General features: G+C 50.7%; 1 long non-coding RNA gene across 1 annotated transcript; it reads right to left on the reverse strand.

The window, feature by feature from the left end:
• Positions 1-1,757: 1,757 nt before the first annotated feature.
• Positions 1,758-5,944, reverse strand: LOC122385280. Its single transcript, XR_006257184.1, has 2 exons — positions 4,979-5,944; positions 1,758-1,971 (listed from the first exon to the last, which is right to left on the reverse strand). It is a non-coding gene; the product is annotated as an uncharacterized LOC122385280 (long non-coding RNA).
• Between the last annotated feature and the right edge of the window lie 6,778 nt (positions 5,945-12,722).

The raw sequence follows: 12,722 nt of genomic DNA on the forward strand, positions 1-12,722 counted from the left end.
TTGATTGTTTCGAGATCAGAGAAGAATTTTGGAGTGTCAAAATAAAAGTTAAACTTATATATTCAGTAGTTCATTTTTTCCAAAAAAGTGTGGGAAATGGGGTTTAACATGGGCCAGACCCATTCCAAATGAGCCATGATTTTTTTAATGTTTTACGAACTTAAATGCAAAATAAATTAAACATGGCCAATTTCTCATGAAATCATATATTAGTAAATTATAAAATACCTTACTTTTTCAAATAAAATGTAATAATCTTATGACCTTGAAGTCTAGTGATGTGTAAACATTGTCGTTAGACATTAACCGATTGATAATTGTACGAAAATCGACAATTTTTTTCGCGATTCACGTGATGATACTTTGTCAGGTGAATTCTAAAATTTTGTTTTGTCCAGGGAATAAATCATAGGCCGATCTGAGAAAACTTTTTGAAGGTGGCAGTCTTCCTTTAACAGAGGCGGTGACCCCTTGGTAACCATGGAAACGAGGGGCGCGATCTCCGCAGAAGATCCGTGATAAAAGCGGAATTAAAGGTAAACAAAACGCCGACAACTGTAGAAAGGAAGCGGCGCTGAATCAAACGGAGCCTACGCACACATCTGGAGACGTTTGGAGGTGGAAAGGTCGACGCTCGGGCGAATCCCACGTGGAATACGGCGACCTTTTTATGCCCGCCCTCTCCATTAGTGTCGCTGGCGTATTCAAAGCAGCCGGCGACAATTATATCTTCTTTCGTATTCACGGCCGCGCGGCTTCCATTCTCTTGGGTCGTTATTCAGCAGGGTCCCGGGTCGTGTTCTGCGGGACCGGGGAGGCTGACGCGGACCGAGCGCCGACCCCGTGCGGCCGTGACACGACGGGTCACCGGGGAGCCGCCACGCGCCAACACGTGGTCACATGGGACTGGCAGGACCCCGTGTGACAATGGGGTAGTAAGTACGAGGACTAGCCTGCATTTACCTCGTGTCGATCACCGACAGAGTGACCAGCGGTTGCACGTTTTAAAAAGCGCCTTTTACGAATGTTGTGAAAAAGTTGTTCAAAATATTAGATGAATGATGAAGTATTTTGGTCATGCAACTCTCGAAGGGCTGAAGTTTGCGCAGTTCCTGACCTCACACCCGATTTATGACGGAAGTTTGTAATTTTGATCCCGTCTTCTACCAATATTTTCTCCCTAAAGCCCTAATTAACAACGGAAAGGAATTGAAAAACATCTGTTTCGAAACTATCGCAGATTTACTGCACGTACGCATATGAAATCAGTAGTGTTCGCTCCTAGCCAAATGCTGATCCGGCCCGATCAGAGCCACGCCACGTCAACAGCACGCGCTGACCTCTGCCGTCCCCGGTGTGGTGGCGGGACCGGTCAGCGCCGACCGTGGCCACGTCAGCACGCGCTGACCTCCGCCAGCCCCGCCGGGACGCAGCACACCGTGTTTGCGCGACTTTTTCGGCCCGAGTTTATCTTATCAGGTCCGGGACCGGGCCGCGCGTCCGGACCGCATATACGAGCAGCAGCGGGGGTGGGTGGTTGTGGGAGGGGGGGGGGGCAGCGTACTACGCGGCGAGTGGGGGTAGGGAGGAAGGGGCGGGTGAGGACGGATGGACGACGCTACACGACGTATGGAGATAGGGTAGGCTCGACAAGAGATGGACCAGTATTGAATACGGAAGAATAGGGGGGGGGGAGGGGAGAAAGAGGGCTTGGAGACGAAGAGAATCTCTAAAGGGTATGTGGCGGCCGAGACGAATCGATAAAAATATGATAAAATTATATTGAGAGACGAAAATAAAGAACATGACAGTTTGAAAGTAGGCCGCACACTCTGAACTAAAACAATTTCTAGCATCGACGTTGACTCGGTTTTCTGAGCTAAAAAGAAATATTGTTTTTCACGCGCGCAGCAACAATGACAAGAAAATAAACATGAATCAAATAAGGCGTGATAAAATAAGAACAAAGACCTCTCAGAGGCGGCGGAAGGTATTCTAGGATAGGGGTGCAAACGATATTGAAGCGCCCCTTCCCGCTGGGCGCCCCTTACCATGCCGATGGCCGATGATGATGATTTGGAGTGACAGGGCGCACCAGCTGCGAGGCTATATCGCGCCCATTTCTTATTTGACTTCCTCAATGTCGGGCATTAAAAATCACCTGAAGGCCGGAGGCCGCAATAAACGAAAAGAGACTAGAAGAGTCTAGCAAAGAGGACTCGTCACCTAAGACTGCTCTCAAAGAAAGCTGGGCTCCGCGCAGGCCCAGGAACTTCAGCCGCTCATCTTCCAGTCTAGAACACTCCAGAAAAACGTGTCGGACGGAAAGTCTGTCACCACATCTCGCACAAACAGGTCTTGGGCCGACGCCAATAAGGTGTCCATGGGTACCGAAAGTGTGTCCTGTGCGAAGCCGACAGAGGATAACCTCCTCTCGACGCGACTTGCGTGACGCAGACAACCAGGTTGCCAAACCCGGTTTGATGCGTAGCAGCTTGTTTGTCTGACATTTGCTCCAATCCTCCTGCCACTTTCCGCGGAAGAATGAGCTCACCGCAGGGAAAAAGTCCCTGGCCGGTAGAGGGAACCGGCGGGAGCAGGGCTGCCGCGCCGCATGGTTCGCAGCACGGTCCGCCCGCTCATTGCCAGCTATACCAACATGGCTAGGAATCCAGCAAAAAGTCACTGAGGTACCCTCTCGGTCGAGAGCCGTCAAACGGAGAAGAATCTCCTGTACGAGGGGGTCAAGTGGATAGAATTGTGTCAAGGACCATGGAGTCCGATGCCGATGGCCGTCCCTGCACTGGAAAATCAGTTTCGCCCCTATACAGGCGCCCATAGAAGTTTGCAGAGTGCTATTCCTGGTCATAATCATCTCCCCAGTAAAAAAAAAAACGCAAAATACGCCCTAGCACTAGGGGTGTAACCGCCCATACGGACAGTGCAATTTTACAGGCCCCAATCTCGGACCTCCCTTAACCCTAGAACGCCTAGGGGGGGTTGTATCACCCCCCCCCCTGAGGTTTTTTCGAAGTGCACGCTAAACGGCTTGTCGTAGCGGGCTGAAATTTTCAATACCCTCTGGGGCAACCTTTGCGCATCTTTTGCCGAAAAAAAATTGATCGGGTCATGTCAGGTCACGGAGTTATGACGTCATAAGAGGTACAGCCTCCGGCCGACAGTTACCAAACGTGTGCGCCGAATCCCTAGGTTTTCTGCCGGTGATACCCACATTGTTTGATGGATCATGATGAAACTTCCCATGCATGTTGGGGCAAGCATTGGCTATCGTGTGATGCAAGAAAATTGACCGGGTCAGGTCAGGTCACGGAGTTATGACGTCATAAGAGGAACAGCGTCCGGTACTATTTTTGAAAGGCGCCCGAACCACTATTTTGCTAATTCTTGTCACCTCAATGGGAATATGCAGCAATATTAGCTTCTATAAGGAGCAAATGGACCTTCCAAATCCAAAAATACAATCAGATTTCAAAAATTTAAATTTTGATTTTTCGAATTTCTGCCGCCGACTGTGACCTTGCCGACTTCCGGCGCTCCCAACGCGCCATTTTTAGAGCTAGGGAAACGAAATACATACCAAACGATAGAGAATTGATCAAGGAACACGATAGTGAAGGTTTCAAGTCGATATCTCCCACCGTTTTGCCGCAATCGCCGCGGAAAGTTGAAAAAAGTCTATTTTTCCGAAAATTTGACCTTTGACCGGTCAAAAGTAGGTCAAATGTTGTCCTAGGACCAAAAAATATACCACCAATCGCGAGATCTCGTTGAGAGCAATCCGTTGGTTTTTTCCGCTAAGCTCTACGACCTTCCGTTTCGAAACGCCAGGGGGGGGTCGTAACAACCCCCCCCCCCCTGGTCGTTCGTGTTATGAGAAATGGCCTGGTCGTGCGAGGGTTAAAGGGACCCTCCCACCTTCAAAAAAGTTAATGAATTGGCATGAAAGTGATGTCCCTTGGTTCAGAAAGAGCGAAAACGAATATCTACCAAATTTCACCGAAAAATATTCACTGGTTTTCAAGATATTAGGCTTTTACTTTTGTTTACTTTTTGGGATCTCCCCTGTTACTAGCGACTTTATTTGGAAGCAATAATTTGGCAGCCTTAAAGTGCGGCAGACGTTGCGCGCAAAGCAGCGTATACCACCACGTGTTAACGATGGTTTTAGTCTAAGATTTAAAAATCGTTAGATCTCCGCTGACGTCACAAATTCTAAGGGGGCATTCCAATGCATTAGCCCCTTAGAATCCGAAAACTGCAAGTTTGAAATTCCATATCTTCGAATTAAAGCATTTTTCGATGTTGTGAGTGCCCAAACCGGTATTTGCAGGCCATGGCCACCAATTTGGCTATCTCAACTCAAAACTAATGTTAAGGTGGGAGTGTCCCTTTAACATTCATATGTTGTAAACGGCAAACCGCCCCCGATAAATGTTACACAAACTAATTTCCTCTCGCATATCGGCCATCAGGCGCCCCTTTTTGTCGCATGGAGCCTGCAACGCTATAAGCCCTCATATGTTCGTGTTGGCGTTCGGAGGCTATCGCCTTCAAAGACGTCTCCATAAATGTTTCTTTTTCGTCCCACACACAGGCGCCCCTCTTTCGCATGCAGGCGCCCCTCTTCCGCATGGTGCGCTTCTCGAGTAGCTGCGCCCTCCTAGCCTTTATCGCCTGGCAAGATTATATTCGACAGGGTCGGCAGCATCTGCCTTTGTTTCAGATAAGGATGCCCTCCACTCTTCAGCATATCAAAAGATACTTTTCCCACGTCATTGCCACCCTCTTCGTGTCACAAGTGCCTTTATCAGTTGCGGTGTCGCCTCGCACTGCTCAGCTTTATGGCTGCCGCACCTCTTAACTTCCTGCCTCCTCTACAGATTTTCGAGGCGCCCCTTTCCATAGCTTTAGGGTGCAGCTGCCCCCCTTGCCCCCCTGCTTCCGCCGCCACTGAGACCTCTAATAAAAGGAAGTAAGAACTAACTCGCCACAACACTCCCCGCCCTAGAGCGGAGCTAGTAAGTAGGTATAGTAAATTATCTTGCTAAAAAAATCGATCACAAGTTCTCAGACAGAATAGGCGTAGACCGGCTCTTGGTGACTGGCGACACAGCGCGTGCCGCGTCGGACGGGAGCGGCGATGAAACGGCGCATCCCGGAAACTCCGGCGACGGCGGCTTGCGACTCGCTGACTTGCGTTCTGCGTTCGCGGCGACGTATAGGTTCATGTCGTTGACGAACGCTTGGGTATGTAGGTAGGTAGGTACGAAGATAAGAAGCACCGCGGTGGAGCAGGCGGCGTGGCTCAGCGCGGCCTGGATCCACCTTGGTTAGGCCACAAGTCAGCGGAGCCGCTCTTGGGAGAAGCGAGCTTGAGGTCGGTGCGCTGGTATCAGTCGGTGCGGAGGGAGGCGGCGCGGCATGGGTGCGGCGCGGCCCGAAACCACCGGCGATTCTTCAGGTGATCGTCTGGTCGGTTGTCTTTCTTGTGTGAGTAACGTAGTAGATGGCAGATGCATCTCGTTTTCGTTTTCGATTACTTGATCTGTTTCTTCCTCGTTCTTCTTTTAAAGTCTTCTTTGAATGTGCAGGTATATATACAATCTTGAAGAGCAATAATTTACTGTTTAAAAGTTAAATTCAGATCACGTCGGGGTCACCAATGTGGCGGCCGAGACAAATAGATAAAATATGATAAAATTATATTGAGAGATGAAAATAAAGAACATGGCAGTTTGAAAGTAGGCCGCACACTGAACTAAAAACAATTTCAAACATCGACGTTGACTCGATTTTCTGAGCTAAAAAGAAATATTGTTTTTCACGCGCGCAGCAACAATGACAAGAAAATAAACATGAATCAAATAAGGCGTGATAAAATAAGAACAAAGACCTCTAATAAAAGGAAGTAAGAACTAACTCGCCACAGGTATTTTACCTTCTAGTCTCGTTGATAGAAAAATATGTGCGTATGTTAAATATTTACATTTCAGCATGGTTTCTGGATAACACTTCCCAATTGTTTGTTTCCCTGTTTAGAATTAAGCTTCTAAGCAGGGTACGTTAAGGAGTCCATCACATTGCACTAACATTTACACTGATATTGATACTTGATGCTGCATTGACTAAGTGCGCTGTGATTAGTTTATTTCTAGCAGTGATCAACGAGCCGAAGACGGTCCAGCCGTGCAATGTGGCGGGACGTTTAGACAGTGGACGCGGTCGTCCGATCCGGTCCTGCCCGACGGCACGCGGCAGGCGCAGACCTTGTAGTAGCGACATGTTGCATATATCGTATAGTGGGGCCCGGTCCGGTTGGGGGGGGGGGGGGGTAGGGAGGAGGCGAGGGACCGGTCTACGCTGCGCAGTAGTTGTGTTGGGGAGGCGCGGCGCACGAGCTATAGGCTTGGGCGCCCGACGGCCGACACCAACTGCTCCGATCAGAAGCAGCCGTCAAGTCGGTGGTCCGGTGGGTCAGGTCAGCTCAGAAAGATTGGCAAGACAATTATTTGCGAACAATTATCCGTATCATTGCCAAAAGTCTGCACTTATCTTGGTCTGCACTCCATGCAGACATTCTTCGGACTTATTCGGAACTCGTAACGAACTTCTTTGGACCATGCTGAAGACGAATTTCGGCGTAATGAAAGGAGCATCCTGGCTAGTTTCAGATAAAGGACTAATACGGTCGACAACTCACTGCAGTCTTGAGTCTGCAACCTATTAGTTCAAAGCATTTCATTAGCAATGAGCTGCAACAGGATGAAACGATTACAACTGTGGAACATAATTGGCGGAGAAAGCCTACTTTGGTACGTTACGTATAAGTAACGACATGCCCATAACAAACCAGTAACCACATGCCTAACTAAGGAACCAGAGACGCTTTCAACCCATCAAGATCTACAAATTGCAATCTGATAAGCATGATCGCAAGTGAGCAGCGACACCTCATTTTGGAGTAGTGGTCTTACAAGACCATTTCCACACCAATTAGGTACCTACGTCAATTCAGGGGCGGATCCAGAAAATCTCCAAGGGAGGGGCCATTAGAAACCAGGAGGCCCCCCCCCATAATCCCACCTGTTGGAGGCCCCATCTTCCCACTTGTTGGCCCCCCCCCAAAAAAAACTGCGTCTATTGAGCTTATCTAGCTGTTCAGGCAACATCTCAACATCTGTGCAGGCTTGGAGGCCCTCTGTGCGGGTTAGGAGGCCCTGTAAAAGTGGTCATCTCTGTGAGTATAAGAGACCTCCAAGTTATGAAAAGCTTTACCAATCTTCTAACAAAGAAGTCTTCTCAGCTAGTCTTCTAAGAAATAACTAAGTGGGTAGGTTAAAAAAAACTCATCGGATTTCGGCCACTTTATTTTCAGGAGGCCCCCTTTTCAGCTTTTTAACTTTTTAACTTTTTATTTTATTTTTGAAAAAAAATCGGCCAAGGGGGGGGGGGGGGCCATGGCCCCCCCTTGTATCCGCGCCTGCGTCAATTAGTTACCTAATTACCTGAAACGTAACTGGTGCACGATTGACCAAAACACTAATTTATGTAACCGTTTCCGCGGCAGGTGCCATTTAAATGGCCCTGCAGCGGCGCGGGCTCCAAAGCAAATGGTATCTAATATTGCGCCAGTGCCCCTCATCTTCCCGTGCCGCGGCCAGTTTAGGCACGGCTGGCTGCGCACGCACCGCCTAACGGTACCTCGCGGTCCTCGGAATTACCCGAGGCGCAGCGAGGGGTCATCGGCGCGCTCACCCACACACACCCCGCCGCCCGCCACAGCGCGCGCTCCATCCGCCAGGCGCGGCACAATGCGTCAACCTTCTGCTGCTGACGTCACGTTCCCGCCAATTCTCCCCCGCTCGCTGATTGGTCGACACCGGTGGGTCGTCGTGAGCAGTGGACCTCGAGCCATTTGAACATGGTGCTGCCATCTATTGAGGGAGCGCCGAACTGTCGTTGAGGAGGGCGACTTCACCCCACTTGTTTGATGCAGGCTGGTCGCTGGATGCAGGTGTGTGCATTCACTTCACTGCATTGGAAACTTATCCCATCTCTTCAGCTTCTATTCTCCAGCATTCAACAATCCATAATCACGAACATCACATCAGCTGAGCAGACAGTGATCCATCAGTAGCATCAGATGCACCGTTTATAGCCCTTCCAGAATCCAGATTCAAGCCTAAAGGTTGGTAATTAGTTGGGTAAATTCCAATGGTGCTCTCGCAACTCTCCGATACGATTTACCTACATTCAAGTGGCACCTTCCCGCAATGGGATGTAGGCGATGAAAACCCATCCCGAATATAAAGTGGCCGTTCCCCAAGGGCCAAGGTGTTCACCGCGGCTACTTCTCTAATAAAATTCAGCTTTGTTCTTAATAAATGCGCACGACAGCGGTGTGCGACACTGTCCTGTCTCTACTCTCTGTTTGGGATTTATCCCTAAAAATGTGCGTGTCTTTTTACTGGTTTCCAAGTCTTAGTTATCGCCGCATCATTTACCTATTCGAATCTCATTTATCTGTTTCACTCCGAAAGAACGGACGATTCTGTAGGAATTTATAATTATCTGCCCATTGCAATATGCAGCATTCAGCAATTAGCAAATTGCACAATCGATGAGCAATGTAACTGGCGTTATTTATTACGGTGCAGATAAGCGATGTGACTTGGCGTCGATTTAGTCACCGGTGTCGGGCCGGGACTCTATTGTCGATTGTTGCCTCACTGAAAACAATTCAACCCAAGGCCGGCGAGTAAACCAGTGTTTCACGGGTACCCCTATCCGCAACCATTTTTAACCACCCTCCCAGGAGTAGTGCTAGGTCCCATTGCGGTGTAGTCGTACTTGCTCTGAGCGGATATAACCGCTGTCAGCGAACATGTCCGGGTCCGCTGAGAGCAGGGACGACTATACACTGCAATGGGACCTTACTGTACTCCTGGGAGTGTGGTTAAAAATGGTTGCGGATAGGGGTACCCGCGAAACACCGGTTTACTCGCCGGCCTTGGGTTAAATTGTTTTCAGTGCTCAAAGGGACCGCTACCTCAAGGGGGCAATAATGCACACTCGCTGTACCCGTACCCACACTGAGGTAGGCCGGCCTTGCAGAATTAAGCAATTTTGTGGCTTGAATAGCATGTTTGTGAACGGAAAGGCGACCTTTTAAAATGAACGTCCTGAAAGATGAAAAAGCACTGATAATCACGAATCAAAGTAGGCACAATGGTGGAGCGACGAGCCGAGAAAGGTTTGACGATTTTCTCGTTACGCCACATCCTCCTTTCGCTCGGCGTTGCGACTTCTGTGAGATGCATCTGTCTGCTGGACAAGCGGCCCTGCGGCCGCGCCCCAGGCACACTCGACCGGTGGTTATCGCCTCACGCAGGTACCCCTCTCAGAGAACGACACAGCGAGACAGAGAGGGAGAGGGAGAGGGAGAGCGGTGAGCTGCACCGGCCGGTCGGGACCGCTGACCCCTATTTTAACCACCGATCACTCCCTATCTACACCAATTTTCTCTTATTACGGTTTTTGTCAGCCGACCACCTATCATCCACAAGCAGGCATTAGCATAGTTTTTATTCAGGCGTTGCGTTGTTACGTCTGCCCCTTTTGTCTCGGCGCTCGGCACTGCGGCTGAGTTTTGTGTAATGGCGGGTGCCACCGGGCCGGCACCCCGTACTCGGACCCGTTGGCCGATACCCCACTAATGACACTGGACCGGCCATATTCGGCAGCCAAAGGACCCAGAGCTGACGGCCAAATGGCCGGGTGAAAACGGACAAATTACCAATAAAGGCGTCTCGTGGGACAGGCGTCCCCGGTTCGGCTGTAGTTCAGGGTCACCCGTGTCGGCCCGCCGCGCCAACCAGTTCAGACTCGAGACATTCGACCGCAGTCATCATTCAACCATGATTTCTGAGCCCATTATTTGTCGGACAACACGAAAGAAATGGGTGGCTGGTGCGCTAAAAATGCTAGTCACACCATGTTGCTAGATAGTGCATTCATGAACGCTGATTGATATTTGATCGCTCAAAAATCATCGGTTTGACTTGTAGTTGAGTTGGTGTTTTGAACATGCCATTTAAACTCGACAAGGGCTATCCATGTTTGGCCGCCGAGCTCTCCTTTGGTCGCTCTCCAGTCTCCACGCTCGACTCTCCCGTTGTGGAGATCTCCGGCCGGGAGACGCCGATGCTATCGCTGCTGTGCACGGTAACGGTGCCGCCGTATCGGGGCGGTTTAAATGTAGCGAGACAGCTCGCTGTCGGTTGGTGCCGGGGTGGTTCATCGTCCTCGGGCTAGCTGCGCCGCGCTGCAGTCCGCCGCCATGGCCAGGAATGCCGACCGCAGACGCCCTCGGCCGCCCGGCGTACGGTACTTTTAAAAACCGGCCCGCTCGCGCACCCCGGTCACGTCCTCCGGCCGGCCGGCGCAGCCTCTCGCGCAGCCGTGGCACGCCGCCGACTCTTATAATAGATGGGCGACGCCGTTTTTTCATGCGGATGTGTCGGCCGTGTGTGTGCTCGGATAAAAAGGCGGATAAATTCCGGCCGGCTAAAAAATCTGGCCGGGAATCCGTTTCAATTTGAGCTGGCCGGCTTCAGAGGCGGCCTGGCGCGTTGATCGATCGCACGGCGCGGCCGCCGGCGCCGCCACGGAACGCTAATAGATTTTTAAAGATCGGTTTTGACTGCGGTTTTCTATAGGGCTGTCAGTTTTCTAGGGTTGGAAATTAGTCACAGCTGAGCGACTCCGCCCCGTGTTGCGGCATCGGTCGTTCTTACAGAGGTCATGAGCGGCAAACCACATCTGAGCGGTCCGCTGCCATGGCGGCTGCTGAGCGCCGAACACCTGCCCGGACCGCGAGCCCGAGCCGCCGTGGGAACCGAGACTCTGTCCAACCCGCGGGCCCAGAACGACACTCGGAGTGGTCATCTGCACGGCGACTGCCTTGTCGTTTGCGCATTGCGCAATACTACGATACGAAAATGTTCTACGCAGATTCTAATGAGTAGGGTCATTAGTGAGAAAATGCCCTCCTAATGTTCTTCACTAGCCAAAATAGGTGAGCGTGTAAATCAGGCACAATCAAAAGCACATTTAGGAAAGGGTCAATGATTATGGAAAAACTTTCCTCATATAGCACCTGATAACAGATCAAAATGTGTCGCGACATAGCGCATGTTTCTGGTAGGGACGCTCGCAATCAAGATGCGTGTGCAATTGCATCCAATGATGCATTTTGCTGCAGGAACTTGGATCGGTCAGGCATTTATATTCAGCATCGTTGACCCATGTCGGCAATGCAAGAAAATATTATTGAGTCATGGATATTGTAGAACATCTTTATTCCTGGTCAATATTATAGCTTTGATTACAGGGACAACCAGTTATGTCGACCTCTGTGACTCGACTCCGCGTCGGGTGCTGTAATTTAGGCTTCATTTAGCTCTGTGATCCGATTCAGTAGCCCTGAACTCACATCCTGGCCGTGGGGTGTGTGAATTATACACTGAAGGCGATTCTCCAAAGGGTATCAACCCCGGCTCGGCCCCAAACGGGCACATTCAGAGCGCGCTCCTCAGCTATGAACCGTCCGTCATCTCGAAGACGCCGCTTTGTCGGTCGGCTGTGACCGCCGTCCCGGTCCCATTGGCCGGTCGCGTTCCTTCTGCCGTCGACGGCGGCAGTTAATTAAATTCCCACTGAGCCGGCCGCGGACGCGCGCGCCTTTATTCCGGGCGTGTTTGGGGACCGGGTGCGGTGCCGGCCGGCACGGGCCGACGGCTGACCGCGCCATTGTGCCGCCGTCTCCGACACCGCGCCCGGCACCGTCACGGTCTCCGACCGGCCCGCGACGGCCGCCGGACAGGACAGGACAGGTCGTCACCCGCGCCGCGCCCGATAATGGACCACGGCGGAAACGGTGGCCGTCCCCCGCCCGGAACGTCGTCCAATGGGCTTAGTTAGGGCTTCGAGCCGAGATGGTCGCCATCGAGCTCACCTGAGCGATTCATCCACTGACCGAGGTCAACAACCTACCGTCGTCCAAATGGGTTTCGATATCATGGACGAGACATGCCAATTGCACGATGATCGGAAGTGATGCCACTCCGCAAAGTTACCGATATTTTTGCTAAAAGTAATATTCAGTGCTGCAGTTGCTATAACGTCGTCCTGACATATCTGTAACATTGCAGAGGAAAAATACCAATTTTTTTTCAGTAACTTCATTTGGAGCATTTCTCTTTGAAACTGTGCGCTTTTTTGTTACAGTTCTCATCAGTTGGGGGGAGATATGAAAAAAAAAACAACTATGAAAGATACCTGCCATGGCCACATACCTACATTGCATCCCATTTGTGACAATCGGTATTTCGATAAGCCGGCAGGCGTGTCATTCGATCACTACTTGTTATTTCAGATGCTTGAGTGATTTGTTTCTATGTGGCATTTAGATTGGGCCACTTCGGATGTTCAAGCCCTGAATAGTTTGATCACGAGGGATCTAAGTCTATTGTCCTATTTTCTCATAGCCTCGCGAGCCATTGCGGGCGCTACGATATCTGCTTTGAAGGGCATTCCATCTCGCCGCGACAAATGCCGATCGCGCCCCGATGAGTTCATTTGATTCATTTCATTGGGGCGTCCTTCGCCGGTGGGAACGGCCGCCGGCGCTCGGCTCTCAG

This window comes from Amphibalanus amphitrite, unplaced genomic scaffold (genome assembly GCF_019059575.1).
Source record: "Amphibalanus amphitrite isolate SeventyFive unplaced genomic scaffold, NRLGWU_Aamphi_draft 000015F_arrow, whole genome shotgun sequence".
In the NCBI taxonomy this organism is placed as follows: Eukaryota; Metazoa; Arthropoda; class Thecostraca; order Balanomorpha; family Balanidae; genus Amphibalanus; species Amphibalanus amphitrite.